This window comes from Tachyglossus aculeatus, chromosome X2, assembly GCF_015852505.1.
Source record: "Tachyglossus aculeatus isolate mTacAcu1 chromosome X2, mTacAcu1.pri, whole genome shotgun sequence".
NCBI classification, from domain to species: Eukaryota; Metazoa; Chordata; class Mammalia; order Monotremata; family Tachyglossidae; genus Tachyglossus; species Tachyglossus aculeatus.
In genome coordinates, this window is record NC_052100.1 from 21136249 (window position 1) to 21160518 (window position 24270).

Below are 24270 nucleotides of genomic sequence, written 5' to 3' on the forward strand. Positions count from 1 at the left end.
AGTGCTCATTGTAAACCAAGAAGTAGAGGAATAATGGGTGAGTCCACAGCACAAAAAATGCACTAGTGAGGAGCCCTCCTACATTCTGGCTTCCACTCCCTCCACACTACTGAAACTGCCCTCTCCAAGGTCACCATTGACGTCCTTCTTGCCAAATCCAATGGTCTCTACTCCATCCTAATTTTCCTCGACCTCTCAGCTGCCTTCAACCCTGTGGACCACCTCCTTCTCTTGGAAACATTATCCAACCTTGCCTTCACTGACACTGTTTTCTCCTGGTTCTCCTCCTATTTCTCTGGAGGCTCCTCTTCAGTCTCTCTATGGCTCCTACTCTGTGTCCCACCTTCTAACTGTGGGGGTTCCTTGAGGCTCAATGCTGAACCTCCTTCTATTCTCCATCTACACCCAGTCTCTTGGAAACCTCATTCACTTCCATGGCTTCAACTACCATCTTTATGTAGATGATTCCCAAATCTACCACTCCAGCACCTACCTCTCCCTTTCTCTGCAGTACTGCATTTTTTATGGTTCTTGTTCAATATTTACTTTGTGTCAGGCACTGTACTAAGTGCTGGGGTAGATTCAAGATAATCAAGTTGGACACAGTCCCTGTTCCATATGGGGCTCACAGTCTAAATAGGAGGGAAGAGGATTTAATCCCCATTTTACAGATGAGGTAAAGGAGGCACAGAGAAGTTAAATGACTTGCCCAAGGTCACACAGACATATAGTTGAACCTGCATTAGAACCCAGGTCCTCTGAATCCCAGGCCCGTGCTCTTTTCACTAGGCAACACTGCTTCTCTAGTGCCTAATAATAATAATAATAATAATAATAATACTTGTGGTATGTGTTAAGCATTCACTATTTGCCAAGAACTGTACTAATTGCTGGGGTGGATACAAGCAAATTGGGTTGGAAACAGTCCCTGTCCCATATGGAGCTCACAGTCTTAATCCTTATTTTACAGATGAGTTAACTGAGGCATAGAGAAGTTAAGGGACTTGCCCCAAGTCACACAGCAGATAAGTGGCGGAGCAGGGATTAGAAACCCAGGTCCTTCTGACTCCTAGGCCTGTGCTCTATCCACTAGGCCATGCTACTTCTCAGAACATCACTATGTGATGTTCTGCCAACATCTTAAATTTAACAAGTCCTACACAGAACTCCTCATCTTTCAACCCAAACCCCATCCTCCCACCAATTTTCCCAACACTGTTGATACCACCTCCATCCTTCCTATCTCACAAACCAGCAGACTTAGCATTATCTTTCACTGCCCCTACCTGAAATTTAGTTTAAGGCACTTCTCCATCACTAGATTACAAGATCTTTGAGGGCAGGGATTGTGTCTCCTTACCATATCACACTCTCCCAAGCTCTTAGTACAGTGCTCTGCAGACAGGAAACACTCAATAAATACTATTAACGGATTGTGGATTGCTTAAATGATTGATTGACATCAGTAAAATCTCACTTCCTTGTTGCACTAAGCATTAGGCATCAGGGATTAAGGAAAATTAAATTAGCACTGCATCTTGGGTTTATATACCTGGGCAATGTTGTCTTGCCAGTGATTATTGGGCTAAACTGTGGGGGCATGTGGATGGAGGATGGGCGAAAGAGGCACAATCTGGAGCCCCTCTGAGACTGGAGCTCAGTTCTTTTACCCAGGAGTGTATTTAACATGTTAATGCCTATAGGCATTCAACCTATGATTACCCCTTAGCTGACAACTTATGAAATTGTACATAAACTGTGAAATTGTGATTCATTATGAAAATAAACATCTGACCACATTTATGTATCATGTTCATTCTATTATGAACATACACTTTGAAATTTACAAAACACATTGCCTCACCTCCCTTTCTGCAAAGGAATGGATGATGTCACCATAGGAGATCGATGACGATAAGTCTCTAGTGTTTTTTTCTTAAGCTTTTTTTTTATTGGGAGCACCGCTTAACCTTTCTGTTCTACATTCATTATTAAAATAAAGAAAAGCCAAATGAACCACCAAAAAAGCTTTCTATAGACTGTTTGCAACGTGAAGCAGTGTGGTCTAGTGAATAGAACACCGGTCTGTGAGTCAGAAGGACCTGGGTTCTAATCCCAGTTCTACCACTTGTCTGCTGTGTGACCATGGGCAAGTCACTTCACTTGCCTGAGCCTCAGTTACCTCATGTGAAAAATGGGGATTAAGACTGTGAGCCCTATATGGGACATGGACAGTGTCGAGTCTGATTAGCTTTGTATCTACCTCAGTGCTTAGTACAGTGCCTGACACATAGTAAGCACTTAACAAGTATCATTAAAACAAACAAACAAAAAACATGCTGCTCCTGAGGTGAGCTCATTTTGGGATGGTTGCTGCTGTTACTGTGATGCAATTTGCATGCTTAGGAATGCAGGGAGGCAAAAGTGAAAACATGTGGTATGGATACCTTATGTTATCAACATAAAAGCTTTCCATTTTTTTATAAAGATTTTTCCTGAAAAATTGTTTCTCCATTCCAAAATTTACCACTTTAGGCAGGGACCGTAGTCCTATTGAGAAAACTGTCAATGGCTTCACCCAGAGAGTGTTAGAGTCTCATATCCTTGATCCCAGAAAAGATCTTCTCAGGGATGACTGTGCTAAGGTAACTTCCTTTGCTTTGTTCTTGGTATAGCATGAAGAGGGGGTTTTGGCCAATGTTGCTGTCTCAAACTAGCTGATGCTCAGGGAACCTCATTTCTGGGTCATGTCTGAGTTTTGCAGGGCTTTGAACTCTTTCAGGACCTTGGTTTTAGTTCTATCCCACCTATCCCAGTCTTTGGGGGATCAAGGTTTTTCTTTAGTGTGGTATTTGTTAAGCATTTATTATATGCCAAGCACTGTACTGAATGCTGGGGTAGTTGCAACATATCCAAATCAGACATCTCTGTGCCACCCAGGGAGCACCGTCTACATAATAGGAAGAACTGGTATTCATTCATTCATTCATTCAATCGTATTTATTGAGCCCCATTTTACAGGTGAAGAAATTTAGATACAGAGGAGTTAGGTGATTTGCCCAAGATCAGAGTACAGGAAAGTGGTAGAGCCAGGATTAGAACCCAGGTCTCCTGACTCCCAGGCTAGGTCCCTTCCCACTGAGCCTGACTTCTCCTCAGAAAACTTTGGCAAAATTTCTCCTCTACTAAGGTTTCAGTCTCTCCCATTCCCCAAAGTTCCAGTCTCACACTTCCACCTCACCTAGCAGCCAAACATCCCCATCCTCAAAGCATTCCAAGCTGTACTAGCTGGAAGAGGCTGACACTATACCCAGTCATGCCCGCAGCTGACCCTGCCATTATGGATCTGGCAATATTGGTTGATTTTCTGGCTGAGTATGGTGGACAGATAAGTGAATCTAGGAAGTGGGAGAGTTGAGGCTAATCAGGAGAGAATTGCTAATTCCTGTTTAATTCCCTCCACCATATTCCTGATCATATCACTGCAAATGCCATTTGCAGCAGTATAAATAGGAACTGTAGCTGGAGGGAATCATGCGGAGTCTGTCAATTTTTCAGCACCCAAATGTGAAACAGAAGCAATTAAACTCTGAGGGAAAAAAGTAACCGTGTGGAACACATCAGGAGCCGGGTCATGAATTCACACAGATGGGAAAGCCAGGAAGCGGTGGGAAAGAAGGATTTTGATTGACTCACCGTCAGCAGCAAATGAGGCATTAGTGGTTTACTGTCAGCTTTTTGCTTTTCAATCCATAAGTTCCAAAGGTGAAGACACCCTTCCCTTTTCTTTCCCTACTGTTTGAAAGTATGGGATACAGGGAAAGCAAGAAGCAGGGGAGAGGGAGAGACAGAGACAGAGAGCAGCAGAGAGGGAAGCAGAGAGAGATTGTCAGAAATTGAGAAAGAGTGTGACGAAGGATGGAATGGGGAGTCCTTCTAAACTGTGAGCCCGTTGTTGTGTAGGGACCATCTCTATATGTTGCCAACTTGTACTTCCCAAGCGCTTAGTACAGTGCTCTGCACACAATAAGCGCTCAATAAATACAAGTGAATGAATGAATGAATGAGTCACGAGGAGACAGGTGGCAGGAAGGGGTCTCTCAGAGAAGGTGACAGTTGAGTGAAGGCAGTTCAAAGACTTGCTAATCTGGAGAGCCAGGGAGGGTAGCATGCTGGAGGAGAGAATGACAGACTGCCTTCAAACCAGGATTAGAAGAAACACTGATAATAGTCCCTAAATGACTACTTAATAACTAGACTGTAAGCTCATTATGGGCAGGGAATGTGTCTGTTTATTGTTATATTGTATTCTCCCAAGTGCCTAGTACAGTGTTCTGCACACAGTAAGCGCTCAATAAATATGGTTGACTGACTGAATGACTAATCACAGAGAGAGGGCATAGTGCTTGTCTAGTATAGTGACTAGATTTTCTCTATGTTAAATTGGGCTAGCTTTCTCCAGGGAGTGAGGCCTTCAGGGGATGGGGCCAGTGCTCTTTGTTCTGAATTTATGGGGAGGAGGAAAGAAAGAGGCAGGAAGGTGATAGAGGGAGAAAAGGAGGAGTGAGAAATATGCACGAAAGGGAAGCAGGAGACAGACCAATTGCCCTTGATCATTCAAAAGTTTTTGGCAGTGGATGCCTTCTGTAGCCAGATGTCAGGCCCCATCTCTGCCCTGGCCACAGATCCCTTGCTAGAAACTGCAGACCTATTCACGTCAACCATGGCCCTCTGATCCATCCCTACAGACTGCAGCACAAATGATCTAGGCCATTGCTATGTTTATGAAGCCTCCTTTGGCCTTTCGGCTCTAATTTTCTTTTTATAAGATTAACAAAATTAGTTTCAGGTCCCAAAAGGGATTTCCAGGCTTTCCCACACAGAACTCATAGAGTTGCAGAACTTAAAAGGGATCCCAAGAGGTCTAAAGCAACCGGGACACATGCTAGCCTATTCTATTTTTGAATATCCCCAGGAGTACTGATTCTGCGGTTGAAACTGCTGGGAAAGCAGTGTGGCCTAAAGGAAAGAGCACAGACCTGGGAATCAAGGGACCTGGGTTCTAATCCTGACTCTGCCACTTGTCTGCTGTGTAACCTTGGGCAAGTCACTTAACTTCTCTATGCCTCAGTTTCCTCCACTGTAAAATGGGAATTAAATTCTACTCCCTCCTACTTTGACTATGAGCATCATGTGAGATAGGAACTGTGTCCAGCCTGATTGCCCTGGCTATTTCTAATCTTTGATTTATGGGGAATTCTGGGTCAGAGAGCAGGAAGAACTGAATCATAGCAGGAAAGCAGCAGGGAAAACAGGGAAGCAGGGAAAATAGGGAAGCAGCATGGCCTAGTGGACAGAGCATGGGCCTGGGAGTCAGAAGGAACTGGGTTCGAATCCCGGCTCCACCACTGGTCTGCTGTGTGACCTTGGACAAGTCACTTCACTTCTCTGTGCCTCAGTTCCCTCATCTGTAAAATGGAGATTAAAACTGTGAGCCCCATGTGGGATATGGACTTGTGTACAACCTGATTATCTTGTATCCACCCGGGTGCTTGGTACAGTGCCTAGTTACCTAGTAAGTGCTTAGCAAATGCAATAAAAAACAAAACAAAACAAAAAAATCGTCCTTACAGTAAAGAAGTTCTTTCTTGTGCTTAACCCAACTCAGCATAATCTGTCCATTTCCTCTTGTTTGTCCTTTAAACACCCGAAAACAGTTCTGAAGTCACTCATCTGTTCTCTACCCTTTTCTTTTCTGGGCTAAACTGCTCCAATTCTTTTAGCATTTAGCTTCTTTGGTTCTAGTTTCCCTCAGTGAATCAGTTTTGTTGCTGATCTTTCTGGACGCTTTTATGGATGAGATAACTGAGGCCAAGAGAAGTTAATAATTTGCCCAAGATCACACAGGCCCGGCCTCTTTCCACTCTTACTCTTTTCTCAGCACAACTGAGTGGGCTTCTGGTTAACTCAGAAAACTTGTGTTCTCATCCCAGGTCTGCCAGGAAATTGCTGGTATCACATAATCTCCTTTTCCTAAAAGGTCTTCATGAAAGAAATATCACAGTACTATGTGACTGTTCAAGAGTCTAGGAAAGGCTCATGGATATTTACCCCAGACCTTAGTAATAATGATGGCATTTGTTAAGCGCTTACTATGTGTGAAGCACTGTTCTAAGCGCTAGGGGGGATACAAGGTGATCAGGCTGTCCCATGTGGGGCTCACAGTCTTAATCCCCATTTTACAGATGAGGTAACTGAGGCTCAGAGAAGTTAAGTGACTTGCCCAAAGTCACACAGCAGATGTGGCAGAGCCGGTATTAGAACCCATGACCTCTGACTCCCAAGCCCGGGCTCTTTCCACTAAGCCATGCTGCTTCACTGCTTAGTACAGTGCTTGACTCAGAGTAAGCACTGAACAAATGCCACAATAATTGTTAGAAATGACTCCTGTAAAGCATGGACCAAAAGGGTTTTTGCTTTAATGATCAAAAAGGAAAGACAAACAGTATTTCCTCTTGCATACCTGACAGGTGAATGGGATTCCTTATTCAGTGCTTAGTACAGTGCTTGGCACATAGCTTCACCACTTGCCTGTTGGGTAACCTTGGGCAAGTGATTTAACTTCTCTGTGCCTCAGTTTCCTCATCTGTAAAATGGAGATTCAATACTTGTATCACTTTCCCTTGAGTTGAGCTCCTTGTGGAGCAGGGATTAGGTGTCATCTGACTGCATTTCATCTGCCCCAGTGTTATTACTGTTATCATCATCATCATCATCATCATCATCATCATCATTATTATTATTATTAGAGAAGCAGCATGGCTCAGTGTAAAGAGCATGGGCTTGGGAGTCAGAGGTCATGGGTTCAAATCCCATCTCCACCAATTGTCAGCTGTGTGACTTTGGGGAAGTCACTTAACTTCTCTGTGCCTCAGTTAACTCATCTGGAAAATGGGGATAAAGACTGTGAGCCCCACGTGGGACAACCTGATCACCTTGTATCCTCCCCAGTGCTTAGAACAGTGCTTGCACATAGTAAACACTTAACAAATGCCATTATTATTATTATTATTATTATTATTGTTACTATTATTACTTGCCTAAGGACTAAATGGCAAAACTAAGATTAAAAGCCAGGTTTTCTCAGGTCTCAGGCTGATTTGCTGAGCATCCCGTAGAAGAAGCTACGGGAGACCAAGATGTGACTAACATAAGAACATAAGCAACACCATATTGGGTCAACGCCAAGGTCCATCCAGTACAGTATTCTGTCTCCAACAGTGACAACAGCATGCTTGGAGGAATCATTGATGGTTTCCTCGTGACATCTATCCTAATGATTATAGATATACTATCTAACATCCCTAGCATTCTCTCTAAAAACCTATTATGAACCTCTCATCCATGAATTTATCCAAACCCTTCTTGTATTTATTGATATTTTCTGCCTGCAGAATATCCTGGGATAACAAATTTTATATGCTTACCACCCATGGTGTGAAGAAGTGATTCCTTTCGTTGGTTTTGTACTTACCACCTTCAGGCTTCAATGAAGGAAGCAGTATGGCATAATCGAAAGACTATGGGCCTGGGAGTCAGAGGATTTGGGTTCTAATCCCGGCCCTGCCACTTGTCTGCTGTGTGACCTTGGGCAAGTCATTTAACTTCTCTGTGCCTCAGTTACCTCATCTATAAATGGGGATTAAGATTGTGAGCCCCAAGTGGGATATGGACTATGTCCAACCTGATTAGCTTGTACCTACCCTGGCACTTAGTACAGTGCCTGGAAAATAGTAAGTGCTTGCCAGGTATCATTTAAAAATGAGAGCCTGCTGATTCTGGTACTGTGGAATTTAGGGAATAATAATTCCCTGTGAGCACCTTTCTTGAATCTATAGACTTCTATAATGTTCACTCTGAGCCTGTGTCTTTCTAAAGTGATCGGGGGACTGAGGAATCCTAACCTTTTTCAATCTTCCTTGCCCTCTCCCTACAGACTGTGAGTCCCACGTGGGACAAGGACTGTTTTCAACCTGATTGTCTTGTATCTACCCTAGGGCTCAATATAGTACATGGCACATAGTAAGCACTTAACAAGTACCATTATTATAAATCATTATAAATTCTTAGTATAGAGAAGCTTCTTTGTTCCCCTGTTCATCTTGGATGCCCTCATTTATCATCATCATCATCAATCGTATTTATTGAGCACTTAACTGTGTGCAGAGCACTGTTCTAAGCGCTTGGGAAGTACAAGTTGGCAACATATAGAGACAGTCCCTACCCAACAGTGGGCTCACAGTCTAAAAGGGGGGAGACAGAGAACAAAACCAAACATACTAACAAAATAAAATAAATAGAATAGATATGTACAAGTAAAATAAATAAATAGAGTAATAAATATGTACAAACATATATACATATATACAGGTGCTGTGGGGAAGGGAAGGAGGTAAGATGGGGGGATGGAGAGGGGGACAAGGGGGAGAGGAAGAAAGGGGCTCAGTCTGGGAAGGCCTCCTGGAGGAGGTGAGCTCTCAGTAGGGCCTTGAAGGGAGGAAGAGAGCTAGCTTGGCGGATGGGCAGAGGGAGGGCATTCCAGGCCCGGGGGATGACGTGGGCCGGGGGTCGACGGCGGGACAGGCGAGAACGAGGTACAGTGAGGAGATTAGCAGCAGAGGAGCGGAGGGTGCGGGCTGGGCTGTAGAAGGAGAGAAGAGAGGTGAGGTAGGAGGGGCCGGGGTGATGGACAGCCTTGAAGCCCAGGGTGAGGAGTTTCTGCCTGATGCGCAGATTGATTGGTAGCCACTGGAGATTTTTGAGGAGGGGAGTAAAATGCCCAGAGCGCTTCTGGACAAAGATAATCTGGGCAGCAGCATGAAGTATGGATTGAAGTGGGGAGAGACACGAGGATGGGAGGTCAGAGAGAAGGCTGATGCAGTAGTCCAGACGGGATAGGATGAGAGCTTGAATGAGCAGGGTAGCGGTATGGATGGAGAGGAAAGGGCGGATCTTGGCAATGTTGCGGAGCTGAAACCGGCAGGTTTTGGTGACGGCTTGGATGTGAGGGGTGAATGAGAGAGTGGAGTCGAGGACGACACCAAGGTTGCGGGCTTGTGAGACGGGAAGGATGGTAGTGCCGTCAACAGAGATGGGAAAGTCAGGGAGAGGGCAGGGTTTGGGAGGGAAGACAAGGAGTTCAGTCTTGAACATGTTGAGTTTTAGGTGGTGGGCAGACATCCAGATGGAGATGTCCTGAAGGCAGGAGGAGATGCAAGCCTGGAGAGAGGGGGAGAGAGCAGGGGCAGAGATGTAGATCTGGGTGTCATCAGCGTAGAGATGATAGTTGAAGCTGTGGGAGTGAATGAGATCACCAAGGGAGTGCATGTAGATCGAGAACAGAAGGGGACCTAGCACTGAACCTTGGGGAACCCCCACAGTAAGAGGATGGGAGGGGAAGGAGGAGCTTGCAAAAGAGACTGAGAATGAACGACCGGAGAAATAAGAGGAGAACCAGGAGAGGACGGAGTCTGTGAAGCCAAGGTCAGATAGCGTGTTGAGGAGAAGGGGGTGGTCCACAGTGTCGAAGGCAGCTGAGAGGTCGAGGAGGATTAGGACAGAGTATGAGCCGCTGGATTTGGCAAGCAGGAGGTCATTGGTGACCTTTGAGAGGGCAGTTTCCGTGGAATGTAGGGGATGGAAGCCAGACTGGAGGGGATCGAGGAGAGAGTTGTTGTTGAGGAATTCTAGGTAGCGTGTGTAGACGACTCGTTCAAGGAGTTTGGAAAGGAATGGTAGGAGGGATATGGGGCAATAACTAGAAGGTGAGGTGGGGTCAAGAGAGGGTTTTTTTAGGATGGGAGAGACATGGGCATGTTTGAAGGCAGAGGGGAAGGAACCAGTGGAGAGTGAGTGGTTGAAGATGGAAGTTAAGGAGGGGAGAAAGGATGGAGCGAGAGATTTCATGAGATGAGAGGGAATGGGGTCAGAAGCACAGGTGGCCGGAGTAGCACTTGAGAGGAGGGAGGAGAGCTCCTCTGAGGATACTGCTGGGAAGGATGGGAGAGTAGCAGAGAGTGTTGAGAGCCGGGGGGTTGGAGAAGGGGGGGAAGTGACTTTGGGGAGGTCGGACCTGATGGATTTAATTTTGTTAATGAAGTAGGAGGCCAGATCGTTGGGGGTGAGGGAAGGAGGAGGGGGAGGAACCGGGGGCCTGAGAAGGGAGTTGAATGTACGGAAGACCTGGTGGGGGTGATGGGCATGGGTGTCAATAACGGAGGAGAAATAGTTTTGTCTGGCAGAAGAGAGGGCTGAGTTAAGGCAGGAAAGGATAAACTTGAAGTGAACGAGGTTGGCATGGTGTTTAGACTTTTGCCAGCAGCATTTGGCAGCTCGAGCATAAGAGCAAAGGAGGCGGACAGTGGCAGTGATCCAGGGCTGTGGGTTAGTGGTACGAGAGCGGCGAAGGGAAAGGGGAGCGAGTGAGTCTAGCTGAGTAGAAAAGGTAGAGTTGAGAGCAGTAATCTGATCATCAAGACTGGGTAGAGAGGAGAGGGAGGCAAGGTGGGGTGTGAGGCGCTCCGAAAGATGGGTGGGGTCAAGAGAGCGGAGATCTCTCTGAGGGAGTAATATGGATTTACAGGGGAAAGGAGTGTGAGTGAGGAGGCAGGTGAGAAGATTATGATCAGAGAGAAGGATTTCAGAGTTGGTGAGGGTGGACACAGTGCAGCGATAGGAGATGATGTCCTGCTCTAATATGTCCTTTAGAAATGATAGAGACCATAACTGAACACAATATTCCAGGTGAGAACATCCCATGGTTTGTTACAGGGGCAAAACTCATTCAGTGGTATTTATTGAGTGCTTATTGTGTGCAGAGCACTGTATTAAGCACTTGGGAGAATATAGTGCAACAGAGTTGGTAGACACATTCCCACAAGGAGCTCACAGTCTAGAGGGAGAGACACATTAAAATAAATTACAGACATGTACATAAGTGCTTAACTGTTGTGGGGCTGAGGGTGGGGTGAATATCGAGTACTTAAAGGGTACAGATCCAAGTACAAAAGCAAAGGCAAAATGGTGTCTTTTATTTTGTTTTCTCTTCCCTTCCTGATGATGCTCAACTGTTGCTTTTTTTGCTACAGCACATATTAGAGAAGTAGCGTGGCTCAGTGGAAAGAGCCTGGGCTTTGGAGTCAGAGGTCATGGGCTTGAATCCCGGCTCCACCACATGTCTGCTGTGTGACCTTGGGCAACTCACTTAACTTCTCTGAGCCTCAGTTACCTCATCTGCAAAATGGGGATTATGACTGTGAGCCCCCCATGGGAAAACCAGATCACCTTGTATACACCCCCTAGCGCTCAGAACAGTGCTTTGCACATAGTAAGTGCTCTAGACTGTGAGCCCACTGTTGGGTAGGGACCGTCTCTATATGTTGCCAACTTGTACTTCCCAAGCGCTTAGTACCATGCTCTGTACACAGTAAGCGCTCAATAAATATGAATGAATGAATGAATATTAGTGCAACAATTTACAAGAGCAAGTCACCAATGGCTCTATATTTGTTTTCTGGGTGGCCAATGATAACTGTGAATCCATCATTTCAAACTTCAGTGGAGAAAGTTTCTGGTATTGTGAAACTTGGTGAATAACACCTGACACCACCATTGTGGATTTTGTAGTCTTTAATCATGCCCACTCTCAACCTTCATCTTTCTAGATTAAAAATTCATCTTGTCAGTCTTTTCTCCATGCAGAAGCTACCCCGCCCCTTCATCATGCTGGTTATGGTTCTCTAGACCCTCTCAAGCTCTTCTGGTTCTTCCTAGTGCTTGGAAAAATTATTATTATCAAATTCCATCGAGTCATTTCTGATTCATGATGATTCTATGGATATATTTTCTTCAGAATGTCCTATCTTCTGCCATAATCCGTAACCTTGCTAATGGTGCTTCCATTATCATTGTTATGGTTTCTATCCATCTAGCTGCTGGTCTGCCTCTTCCATGTTTTCCCTGGACTTTTCCTAGCACTATTGTCTTCTTCAGAGAATTAGTCCTTCTGATGTGTCCAAAATATGCTAATTTTTATTAGAGTCATTTGGCCTTCCAAAGACCACCTAAGTTTAATTTGCTTCAAAACCAATTTGTTTGTTTTTCAGACAGACCATGGTATTCGCAAAAACCTTCCACAACACCACATTTCAAAAGAATTGATGCTCTTTTTATTCAGTTTTTTCACTGTCCAGCTTTTGGATCCATACAGTGTCGCTAGAAACACCTGGATAAATATGTGATCCAAATCCTGCACAGAACCAAGAGTGAACTAGGGCTGAAATTAAAGAATTCCCCTCATCTCCAAGGCATTTAATGGCATATATCTCATCATCAACAAAACTTAATGACTCAATCAATTATATTTATTGAGTGCTTACTGCATCAGCCTCCTCTTACTGCATCAGCCTCCTCTCCAATCTTCCATCCTCCTGTCTCTCCCCACTTCAATCCATACTTCACGCTGCTGTCCGGATCGTCTTTGTGCAGAAACGCTCCAGGCATGTTACTCCCCTCCTCAAAAATCTCCAGTGGCTACCAATCAACCTACGCATCAGGCAAAAACTCCTCACCCTCGGCTTCAAGGCTCTCCATCACCTCGCCCCCTTCTACCTCACCTCCCTTCTCTCCTTCTACAGCCCAGCCCTCTGCTGCTAATCTCCTCATGGTGCCTCGTTCTCACCTGTCCAGCCATCGACCCCTGGCCCACGTCATCCACCTGGCCTGGAATGCCCTCCCTCCGCACATCCGCCAAGCTAGCTCTCTTCCTCCCTTCAAAGTCCTACTGAGAGCTCACCTCCTCCAGGAGACCTTCCCAGACTGAGCCCCCTCCTTCCTCTCCCCCTCCTCCCCATCCCCCCACCTTACCTCCTTCCCCTCCCCACAGCACCTGTATATATGTATATATGTTTGTATGTATTTATTACCCTATTTATTTATTTATTTTACTTGTACATTTTTATTCTATTTATTTTATTTTGTTAATATGTTTTGTTTTGTTGTCTGTCTCCCCCTTCTAGACTGTGAGCCCGCTGTTCGGTAGGGGCCGTCTCTATATGTTGCCAACTTGTAATTCCCAAGTGCTTAGTACAGTGCACTGCACACAGTGAGCCCTCAATAAACATGATTGAATGAATGAATGAATGAATACTGTATGCAGAGCACTGTACAAAGCACTTGGGAGAGTATAATACTACAGAGTTGGTAGACAGGTTGCTTGCCCGCAACAAGCTTACAAGCTACAGGGGGATATGGATATTAATATAACATAATTGAACTACAGTGTGTATGACCTTGTTCTCTCTACTATAGGGCTTCAAAGTAAGAAGTTATGGTTCCTGCTCACTAAGAGATTGCAAATTTAAATGGAAGAAAAGACTGATGTGTGTGTGTCCACAGAAGCATGGTTTAATGGAAAGATAACAGGCCTGGAAGTCAGAAGACCTAGATTCTAATTCCAACTCCACCACTTGCCTGTTGTGTGATCACATACAAGTCACTTAACTTTTCTGGGCCTCTCTTTCCTCATCTGTACAATGCGGATAAAGTACCTCTTCTCCCTCCTACTTAGACTGTAAGCCCCATGTAGGGCAGAGACTGGGTCTGACCTGATTAACTTGTACCTACCCCAGTGCTTAGAATGGTGCTTGGCATATAGTAAGTGCTTAACAAATACCATAATTGTTATTAGCTCAGACTAATAACTCATTGTCACTTCCTTTTTGCCAGTATTAGAGAAGCATTGCTTCACCACTTTGCTAATCTCCAACCCCTCATAGATACCACAGCTCTGGGTTTGTCTCCTCCCACATCTTGAAACTCAGCATTCCTGTCACCTGATAAACAGCACAGCTGTTATACTTCTGGAGCATTGCAGGCAGAAGCCAGGGTGAGCAGGAAAAACTGTTTGCCAATAAACCTGACCTGAGTTTTCCCTGCACCAATGAGGAACTAGCAACTGTGAATTTCTCACAAACATAAGTAGATGTACCCTCTCACTCACATTCTCACAAACATGAATATATTGCTGCCAAGAAAGGAAGTAGATTTGAGATCATGTGAGATCCCACCTGGTTTCAGTCCAGTCTGAAGCAGATGTAAAGACTGGATTCATCACATTCTAACCTCCTAAATGATGCAGGAAAGCATTAGGTCAGGACCAGATGAATCTGGAAGGGAATAGGTGATATTGAGGGCTATTAGTCAAGGCCTGGACCTAAAGTGATCTGCATGAAATCCTCCAGAATGGAATAGTGTTTGGGGCCACTTCATTTAGAAACCACAACAGTAAGGCAGGGTATTCATGGTACAAAATGGCCTGTGCTTTGTTGACAGTCCATGGTGAAGAAGGAAGAGACATTTGGAATCATTAAGCCTCATCAGGTTTCCAGGAGAATGCTGCTGCAGAAAATAGTTGAGACACACAAGCCAGCAAGCTCCAAGCCTATAAAGTGGGAACTTGCAACAGATGTGGGCAAGCCCACTCTTCGGATGAATATCCAGGAGAAGGAGAGCGTCTTTACTGATGCTAAAGGGGAAATTCATTATGGAAAACCTAGTCAATGGAAATTCAGATGCAAAAGTTCCATTTAATGTTGATGAAAATTGGACGCTTTTGGTGGGAAGTTGGAGTTCAAATAATCAACAGGCAAATTAAATAAATAAGTAATAATAATAATGGTATTTAAGTGCTAATTATGTGCCAAGCACTTTCTAAGTGCTGAGGTAGATACAAGGTAATTAGGTTGCCCCATGTGGGGCTCACAATCTTAATCCCTATTCTACAGATGAGGTAATTGAGGCACAGAGAAGTTAAGTGACTTTCCCAGTCACACAGCTGATAAGTGGCTGGAGTGGGGATTAGAACCCAAGACCACTGACTCCCAAGCCCGTGCTCTTTCCACTAAGTCATGCTGCTTCTCAAAAGTAGCTAAGAACTTACTATGTGCTAAGCACTGGGGTAGATACAAGGTAACCAGGTTGTCCCACGTGGAGCTCAGAGACTTAATCCCCATTACAGATGAGGTAACTAAGGCACAGTGAGGTTAAGTGACTTGCCCAAGGTCACACAGCTGACAAGTGGCGGAGTCGGGATTAGAACCCTTGTCCTCTGACTCCCAAGCCCGTGCTCTTGCCACTAGGCCATGCTGTTTCTGTAAATAAATAAAAAGAGGGAGTGGTCAGGTTTTTAGATCTGATGGACTTTGGGGTGTGGCTTCAGGAAGGAGGCTCTTCACACCCTGGGAGATGGGTCAAGGGGGTTAAATTCAGGAACCTATTTGGAGAAGAATTTGAGGGGCACCTAGGATAAGCCACCATGCAACATTCCAATGGAATGCTAGAGGATGTGAGAGATAGTCACGGATGTTAGATATAGCTTGTCTCCCCCACTTCCCCTCACCCCAACCACTGTTCTGGAAGTACCTAATTATGGGAACAATTATTGCAAAACTGATCCGTAGCAGAAATGTAACACCTGGAGCTCAATTAAGTCAGTGGTGAAGGTTTCTGATCAAAGAACCATATAGCATATGCTGCCTTCTCAATTGCTGCACCCACTGCCCCAGCCGGAACACAACTGGCAAAGGTAAGAGATCCAGTGATGCCATGCGAACTACTAGAGCTATATTCAGTTCCTTCACGCGGGTTATTGGGTTTTGTTTGGTTTTTTAATGGTACTCATTAAGCGCTTACTATGTGCCAAGCACTGTTATTAAGTACTGGCTAGATACAGGATAATCATGTCAGACACAGTCCCCGTCCCACGTGGGACTCACAGTCTAAGGGGAAAGTTTGGGTACTGGACTGAGACTCATCTGTTATTTTCAACAAGAGACACCATCACCATCATCACACAGATCCAGCTGATACCTCACCAAAGTGTCATGGCTCCAGTGTCACTAGCACTTGCCTATTCATCAAAGAAGTTTCAAAGTGATACTGCTGGTGGTGAGTTCCTTTCTCTGTTTTCCAGGCTGTCTCTCAGTGGTCAGTGGTACCATTCTTCACAATGATTTTGCTTAAGGAAAGCTTGGTTGGTGAGTTTGCAGCCCTGGTCTCCCAGCAGTCCACTGCTATGCTGAATGTCTGAGGTTGTGCTTCACTCTGTCTTTAAATCATGTATTCTACCCTCTTGACTTGTGCCTGACCCCTTTAAGCTCATCGTAGAGTTACTACTTGGGTTTCCTGCTGTCATGCCTTCCCCTTGCATGTCCACCCAGAAAAACTATATTCTTTGTCTCACTGTGGATGAGCTGACTGTACTAGGACCTCTGCTCCTGCATCCATGCAGATTAATACAACTGGAGGAAATCCAGGCCCTGGGCAGGCATATGTCATTTCAAATTCAGTTGCTATAGCTCAGCTCTCCCTTCTGCTCCACAACTTATCTGTTCTTTCAATGACTTCCATACCCAAAATCTCCACCAACTTTTTCAAACCTTTTACTCCCTCATGAAACCCCCAGTGCCCTGACCGTCTCCTTCCCTAACCCCTAATGACCTAGCCAACTATTTTGTTGGTAAAATTGAAACCAACAGGGGAGAACTTCCTGAAGCCTTTCCATCACCTCTTCAACCTGTTAAAATCCCTCCTCATCTTTTTCTCTTGCTTCCCAGGAGAAAAGGAAGCAGGGAGGCAATGAGGTCAGCAGGGAAGACTTCCTGGAGGAAGTGGTATTTTTGGAGGGCCTTGAAAGTGGGGAGATCTGTGGTCTGGCAGATCTAATACTGATTTTACAGATGGGGAGGGAGATTTTTCCAGTGGGGAGGGAGATGCAGGTCACGGGAGCTATGTGAGCAAGAGATGGAGAAGGGAGAGTCAAGAGCAAAATACAGTTAGAAAATGAGCTTGGGAGGGTTGAAGAGGGTGAATTATGAGAACATGGGCCTGGGAGTCAGATGACCTTGGTTCTAGTCTTGTCTCTGCCATTTGTCTGCTGTGTGACCTTGGGCAAGTTATTAAACTTCTCTGGGCCTCAGTTACCTCAACTGTAAAATGGGGATTAAGATTGTGAGCCCCATGTGGGATATGAACTTTGTCCAACCTCTACCCCAGTGTCTAGTACAGTGCCTAGCACAATAGTGTTTAACAAATACCATTTTAAAAACTCCCAAAAAACAGGGAGTAAGGGTGAAGAGGGATGATGTATTAGATAGAGAAAGTTGATGGAGAGCCTTGAATCCAATGGTAATGAATTTCTTCTGGAAGCAGAGGGCAATAGGTAACCATTGCAGGCTTTTGAGGAGCAAAGATATGTGTGAGGACAAAATTTCAGGGATACAGTCCTCACAGCAGAGGTTAGTATTGATTGGATGGGAGAAAGACTGGTGGAAAGGAGTTGAGAGAGGGGGCTGATACAGTGCTATGACAAGAAGTTGGACCGATGTAGCAGCTGATTAACTGGAGAGGAAGATTTGGGAAATGTGGAAGATTTTGCAGTTGAATGAATGTAAGAGATGAAAAATAGTGAGGAGTCCAAGATAATGACAAAGTCGTGGGTCTGGGACATGGAGAGTAGTAGTGATAATGACCGAGATGGCAAAGTTAAGAGGAGCAGTGGATTTAGGAGGAAAAATGAGATGTCCAGCTTTAGACATTTTGATCGATAAATCAATCAATCAATGGTATTTACTGAATGCTTCCTGTGTGCATAGAACTGTACTAAGAGCTTGGGAGACTACATTAAAATAGAGTTGGTAGATACAATCTCTGCCCACAAGAAGCTCGCAGTCTAGAGTGGGAGACAGATATTAAAATCAGTATTAGATCGGGAAAATGGCATACAGCTGGGAATGAGGAGAGTAACAGAGCGCTTGAGGAGTACACACCCAAGTGCATAGGTGACACAGAGGGGATGATGAATAAGGTGGGGAAATGAGGGCTTAATCAGGGAAGGCCTCTTGGAGGAGATATGATTTTAGTAGGGCCTTGAAGATGGGGAGAGTGGTAGATTGTCAGATGGGTAGGGTAAGGACATTCCAGGCCAGAGGGAGGGAAGTGTGTGGGCTGGGTTTTAGTAGGAGATTAGCGAGGTAAGATAGGAAGAGGGGAGCTGAATGAGTGTCTTAAAGGCTATGAGGAATATCCAAGTGGAGATGTGATTTTTCTATTACAACTCAACCTGTACACTTTGCTCCTCTAATGCCAACCTACTCACTATACTTCAATTTTGCCTATCCCACTGCCAACCTCTTGCCCAAGTCCTGCCTCTGGCCTGGATTTGCTTCCCTCTTCATATCCAACAGGCAATCACTCTCCCAACCTTTAGCCTCATTTAAGGCATATCTCCTCCAAGAGTCCTTCCCTGACAAGGCCCTCATTTCCTCTTCTCCCACTCCCTTCTGAGTCGCCTTTGCACTCTTGGATTTGCACCCCTCTTTCACTCCTCCCTCAGCCTCACAGAACAAACTCTTAGTACAGTGCTCTGGGAGTTGATGAGGGAGGAAAAGAAGAGTAGGCAAGAAAAAGAGAGATAAATTATAGCAAAACAGTGAATTTGAAGTGGCTATGCAGCTATGTTCAGCTGCATGAGTGCAGGAGCGGAGGAAGTGTTCAGTGGGAGTGATCGGCTAGGGGTTAGTGATGTGAGAAAAATGGATGGACAAAGGGGATAGGGAGTTGAGTTTGGTGGAGAGGGCAAAGTTGAGAGCATCAAGGGATGGGAGGGTTGATAGGGATATGTTGCCGACTTGTACTTCCCAAGCGCTTAGTACAGTGCTCTGCACACAGTAAGTGCTCAATAAATATGATTGAATGAATGAATGAATAGGGAGTCCAATAATGCTCCTACAGCCATATCAGAGGTTTGGCACCACAACAGCCTTTCAACCTCCAAACTTAGTGTGGAGTTAATAATGATAATAATAATAATGATAATGATAGTGGGATTTGTTAAGGGCTTGCTATGTGCCAAGCACTGTTCTAAGCACTGGGGCAGATACAACATAATCGGCTTAGACACAGTCCCTGTCCCTCATAGGGTTCAGATTCTTAATTCCCATGAGGGAACTGAGGCCCAGAGAAGTGATTTGCCTAGGGTCACACAGCAGACAAGTGAAGGAGACAGGATTAGAACCCAGGTCCTTCTAACTCCCGAGACTTCCAGCAGATTGCTGGTCTCCAGGACTCAGGGGAGACAGAACTAGTTCAAGCTGCAGGTCTGAGAAACCCCTTCTCTCCCAAGAGCCTCCAGCCCTAATATTTATATATATGGTATTTATTAAGTGCTTAACAAATACCACAATAACAATACCACAACCACATAATAAAAAGAAGAGTTTTAATAAAAAAGATAATCATCATTAACATGAGTTGCTTGGGTAGCAGAACCTCATTAAGTTCTGATGCTGCTAATGAAAATCTTTGATAGTGTGTAAGATTCCTGGGAGGAGGTTCATAAATAAATTTAGTTTCCTGAGTTAAATTTCCTCTGTTGTATGAGTCAGGGTGGCTCCATCTTTTCAGCTTTGGCTTCCCACCATTGATAAAGCAGATTCCTTAGCATTTTGTTTTAAATGGCACTAATTAAGCATTTACTATGGGCCAGGCACTGTAATAAGCACTGGGGTAGATACAAGATAATCAGGTGGGACACAGTTCATGTCCCACATGGGGCTCACAGTCTTAATCCTCATTTTACAGATGAGTGAATTGAGGCACAAAGAAGTTAAGTGACTTGCCCAAGATCACACAGCAGACACATGGCAGATCCAGGATTAGAACTCAGTTCCTCTGACTCCCAGTCCCATGCTCTATCCACTAGGCCATGCTACTACCCTTCAACTCTGCATATACCTCTGCAACTTTTTGTAAGCCTCCATTGAGCTCCAGTAGCTAATAAATCCTAGGTACTGCACCCTAGGTTTTAAGAGATTGTTCTGGGAGCAGGGTGGCTTAGTGGAAAGAGCATGGGCTCGCAAGTCAGAGGACATGGGTTCTAATCCCTGCTCTGCCATTTGTCTTCTGTGTGACCTTGGGCAAGTCACTTAACTTCCCTTTGCCTCAGTTACCTCATCTGTAAAGTGGGGATTAAGAATGTGAGCCCCTCATGGGACAACCTGATTACCTTGTATCTACCCCAGAGCTTAGAACAGTGCTTGACATATAGTAAGTGTTTAACAAATGCCTTAATTATTAATTATTATTATTACACTGATGGGAAAGTCAGGGAGAGGACAGGGTTTGATTAAAATGGGGATTCAATACCTGTTTTCCCTCCTACTTAGACTTTGAGCCCCACAGGGGACAGGGACTACATCCAATTTAATTACCCCAGTACTTAGAAGAGTGTTTGATATGTAGTAGGTGCTTAACAAATATAATAATAATAACAATAATAATAATACCTATCTACTTTTCCTTCTTCCATCAATCTGTAAATTATTTTAGTGTCTGTCTCCCCTGATAAAATGTAAGCTCCTCAAGGGCAAGGATTGTTTCTAATCACTCTTTTGGACTTTCCAAGTGTTTAGCACAGTGTTTTCTACACAGTAGGTGTTCAATAAATGCTTGTGATTGATTGACCGAGGACTTGTGATTGAGGTCACTGAGCATCTCTACACTTCAGTTTCCCCAGTGACAAAACTCCTGCTGAGTTTACATTGTTTCATTTGTAGAATTTCTCCTAAGGGATGTTAAAATCAAACTAGAACTACCATCATTGCAAGGCTTACTCAAATGCCCTTTGATATCTAATCTACCATATTTTTTAGAGTAAGAGACTTTCCTTTCAAAGCTCCAAATCCAGTTTTACTATGCGACAGCAATTCCCACCTGAGTTCACTGGTAAAGATGAAAACAGTCCTATAAACACAACAACTGATGTAGACAATGTCCTGGCAATTGTTAGGACTCCATCTTAACAAATCTGTGTTTTTATTCTGGATCCTAATTTATTTCCAACTTCCCAACAGTCCTGGCTCTGTGTCAGAGAGGGCAGAGTGTGTCTGCTGGACCTCAGCTTCTGCTTCTTTGGACCTTATCTACCCAGCTCCAAACCAACCTTTCTTGTGAACTTGTAACTGTTTTGCCGATGTTCTGTGACCTTCCTAGTGCTGCTGGAACTAATCTAGTTGTTGCCGTCATGCAGCCGATAGTCTCTTGACATCCATCAATCAATCAAGCGATGGTATGTATTGAGTACTTACTGTATGCAGAGCACTGGATTAAGCACTTTGGAGAGTACAGTACAGCAGAGTTGGTAGACATGCTCCCTGCTAACAGTCTAGAGGGGGAGGCAGCCTTTAATATATAAATACATGAATTACAGATATGTACATAAGTTCTATGGAACTGAAGGTGGGGTGAATATCAAGTGCCCAGAGGGTACTGATCCAAATGCATAGATGATGCAAAAGGGAGATGGAGTTGGAGAAAAGAGGGCTTAATCAGAGAAGGCCTCTTGGAGGAAATGTGACCCAACAGGTGACAAAGAAAAGGTCCACTCTTTTCTTCTATTTAGGGCCCCTCCAATCTAGATGGGGTGTGGTCCTTCTGTTCTCCAGGGCTTATCTTTTAAATGTGGTTTGTATCTAGCTCTCTTTCCTTTCTCCAAATCCCAAGGCCTGCACTGAATTTGATCCCCTGTTAGGTTTATCCCACTCATTCGGGCTTTAGTTTAACTAGTGATGTTTCGTTGTTTGGTAATGACATCCCTCTTTTCTCTGATTTGTCAGATTAGAGGGTTTAACCCCTGAAAGAGTTGTCTAACCCTTAGGACATGCCACACAGTTTGGTGTTTCCATTCTTGTTGCATATTAAAATTGCCTTCAGGGGAGCAGAAGTCTTTCCCAATGTCACAGGGCTTCGCCAGAAAAGAAGCATTTCAGAGAGTTCACTGTGACCTTGCTAATAAGGAACCTATCCCATCTCTGTTCCTTTGCACCATCTCTTTTCTTCCTGCTCTCCTTTTTCTTTCCCCTTCCCCTTCCCGTGTATCCTCTCCCTTCATAAAGTTAGTGTCCTCATTGTCTGCGTGTCCTCCAACCACCTGCCTCATCTGTCCCTAGTGAATAACTGTCAATCTCTGGCCCTCCCTCCCGTGTTTTCTTTCTCACTTCCCTTCCTTCGAAAGGTCGGGGTGTCATCAGGATGCTGGATCAGAGAGAGCTGCTGGAGGCCCGGGCATGGTTAGAAGTTGGCCTCTCCACCAGGTAACCTGGAAAGGTCAAGTCCTTTCCTGCCTTGGACTGAGGGGGTTAGGGTTAGTAATGAACTGGTGGGCAAGGAGAGCGATCAGGTGGGATGTCATAACACCAGAAAGAAATCTGGCCAATGCAGTGAATTCAGTCAAGGTGTCCCTGGAAGTTTTTTTGTTGTTGTTGTTCTTTATGGTGTTTAAGCACTTACTATATGCCAAGCACTGAACTGAGCACTAAGGTAAATACAAGATAATCAATGAGATTGGACACAGTCTATGTCCCACATGAAGTTCACAGTCTTAATCCCCATTTTACAGATGAGATAACTGAGGCATAGATAAATTGAGTGATTTGCCCAAGGTCACACAGCTGACAGGTGGTGGAGCTTGGATTAGAACCCCTATCCTCTGACTCCCAGGCCCGTGCTCTTTCCACTAGAGCACCCTGTTTCAGAGATAAGTAGCCCGGACTTCTATGGGGCTCGATCAGGCTTTCCGGAGCCTCATTTATGACAGTGCTCTGCACGTAGCAAGCACTCAGTAAATATGACTGACTGATTGATTGAAACCACCCCAACAGAATTTATGCATCGAGACTACATCCAGTTTCCTCTCTTCTCCCACCTCTCCCACGTTGGATTTCTGCCTCCTTTCCTGAACTTTGATGGAGGCAGCAGGTAAATTTCTTTAGCCTTCCTTCTTTGTTTATGTCCAGGGGGCAGTGAAGTGGAAGCAGAAAGCTGGAAAAGCACATTGAATGCAGGCACGCGGAAATGGAGAGCGGCACTACCCATTACTTCTCCCATGAACGATGCTTCAGATCGCTTAACATTCAGCTGGGTGTCTCCTTCCCTTCCCTCCTTCTTCCATCCCTCCCTCTCTCCTTCCCCAGGTCCCTTTGGCTGCCACCACTTCTGCTATCAGGGCAGGGCGCTACGCTAGTCTGTCACAAATGTCCCCTTCGGGGCAGATCCAACAATCCCAGGAAGCCAATTGGTGGGGCAGGGAGGGGGTCCGGAGGCTGCAGGCTTCTGTCCTCAGGTCCAAGCCCACCAGTCCACTGATAGAAGCTGGAGAGACTGCCCTAGGCCTGGCTAGTGGCTCCTTCTTCAGCAAACATGTCATGTCACCAGGCTAGGTCAGGCAGCTGCTTCTCCATTTGTCCTACTGAGGATGTGAGCATGAGATACTATCTAGACTGGATCAGGGGTGCCCACCAGTACTGTCAGTCAGTCATTGGTATTTATTGAGCACTTGCTATCTGCAGACAACTATACTAAGCACTTGGGAGAGTACAATACAACAGAATTAGCAGACATGTTCCCTGTCCATAGAAGCTATCTCCCATAGCTGCTCCATCAGTTAGCTCTTTAAAGCACTCAATCACTCTGTCCCCTCCTACCTCACCACGCTACTCTCCTACTACAATGCAGCCTACGCACTTCGCTCCTCTAATGTCAACCTACTCACTATACCTCGATCTTATCTATCTCATTGCCAATCATTGACGACCTCTGGCTCGCATCCTGCCTCTGGCCTGGAATGCCTGTCCTTTTTCTATCAGTCAGACAATTACTCTCCCCAACTTCAAAGCCTTATTGAAGGCACATCTCCTCCAAGAAGCCTTCCCTGACTAAGCCCTCATTTCCTTGTCTCCCACTCTCTTCTGCTGATTTGTTCCCTCCCCCACACCCCAGCTCTACAGAATTTGTGTACATATCTGTAATTTGTTTATATTAATGTCTGTCTCCCCCCTCTAGGCTCTAAGATCACTGTGGGCAGGGAACATGTCTATCAACTCTGTTGTATTGTACTCTCCCAAGTGCTTAGCACAGTGCTCTGCAGCTAGTAACTGCTCAATAAATACAAGTGATTGATGGATTGATTGTAGGCACAATCAATTCAAATTCAGAGTTCCTGGCTCAAAATATAAGGGACAAATTGACATAAACATGGTGGGGTAGACATTTAATGTCTAAACGGGCAGATACTTCTCCAGGCCCTGCAACCCCACTCCCTCCATTTTCCAGCTTGTAATGACACGTGGTTGGGCTTCTTCTCTTAAGTGCGCACAC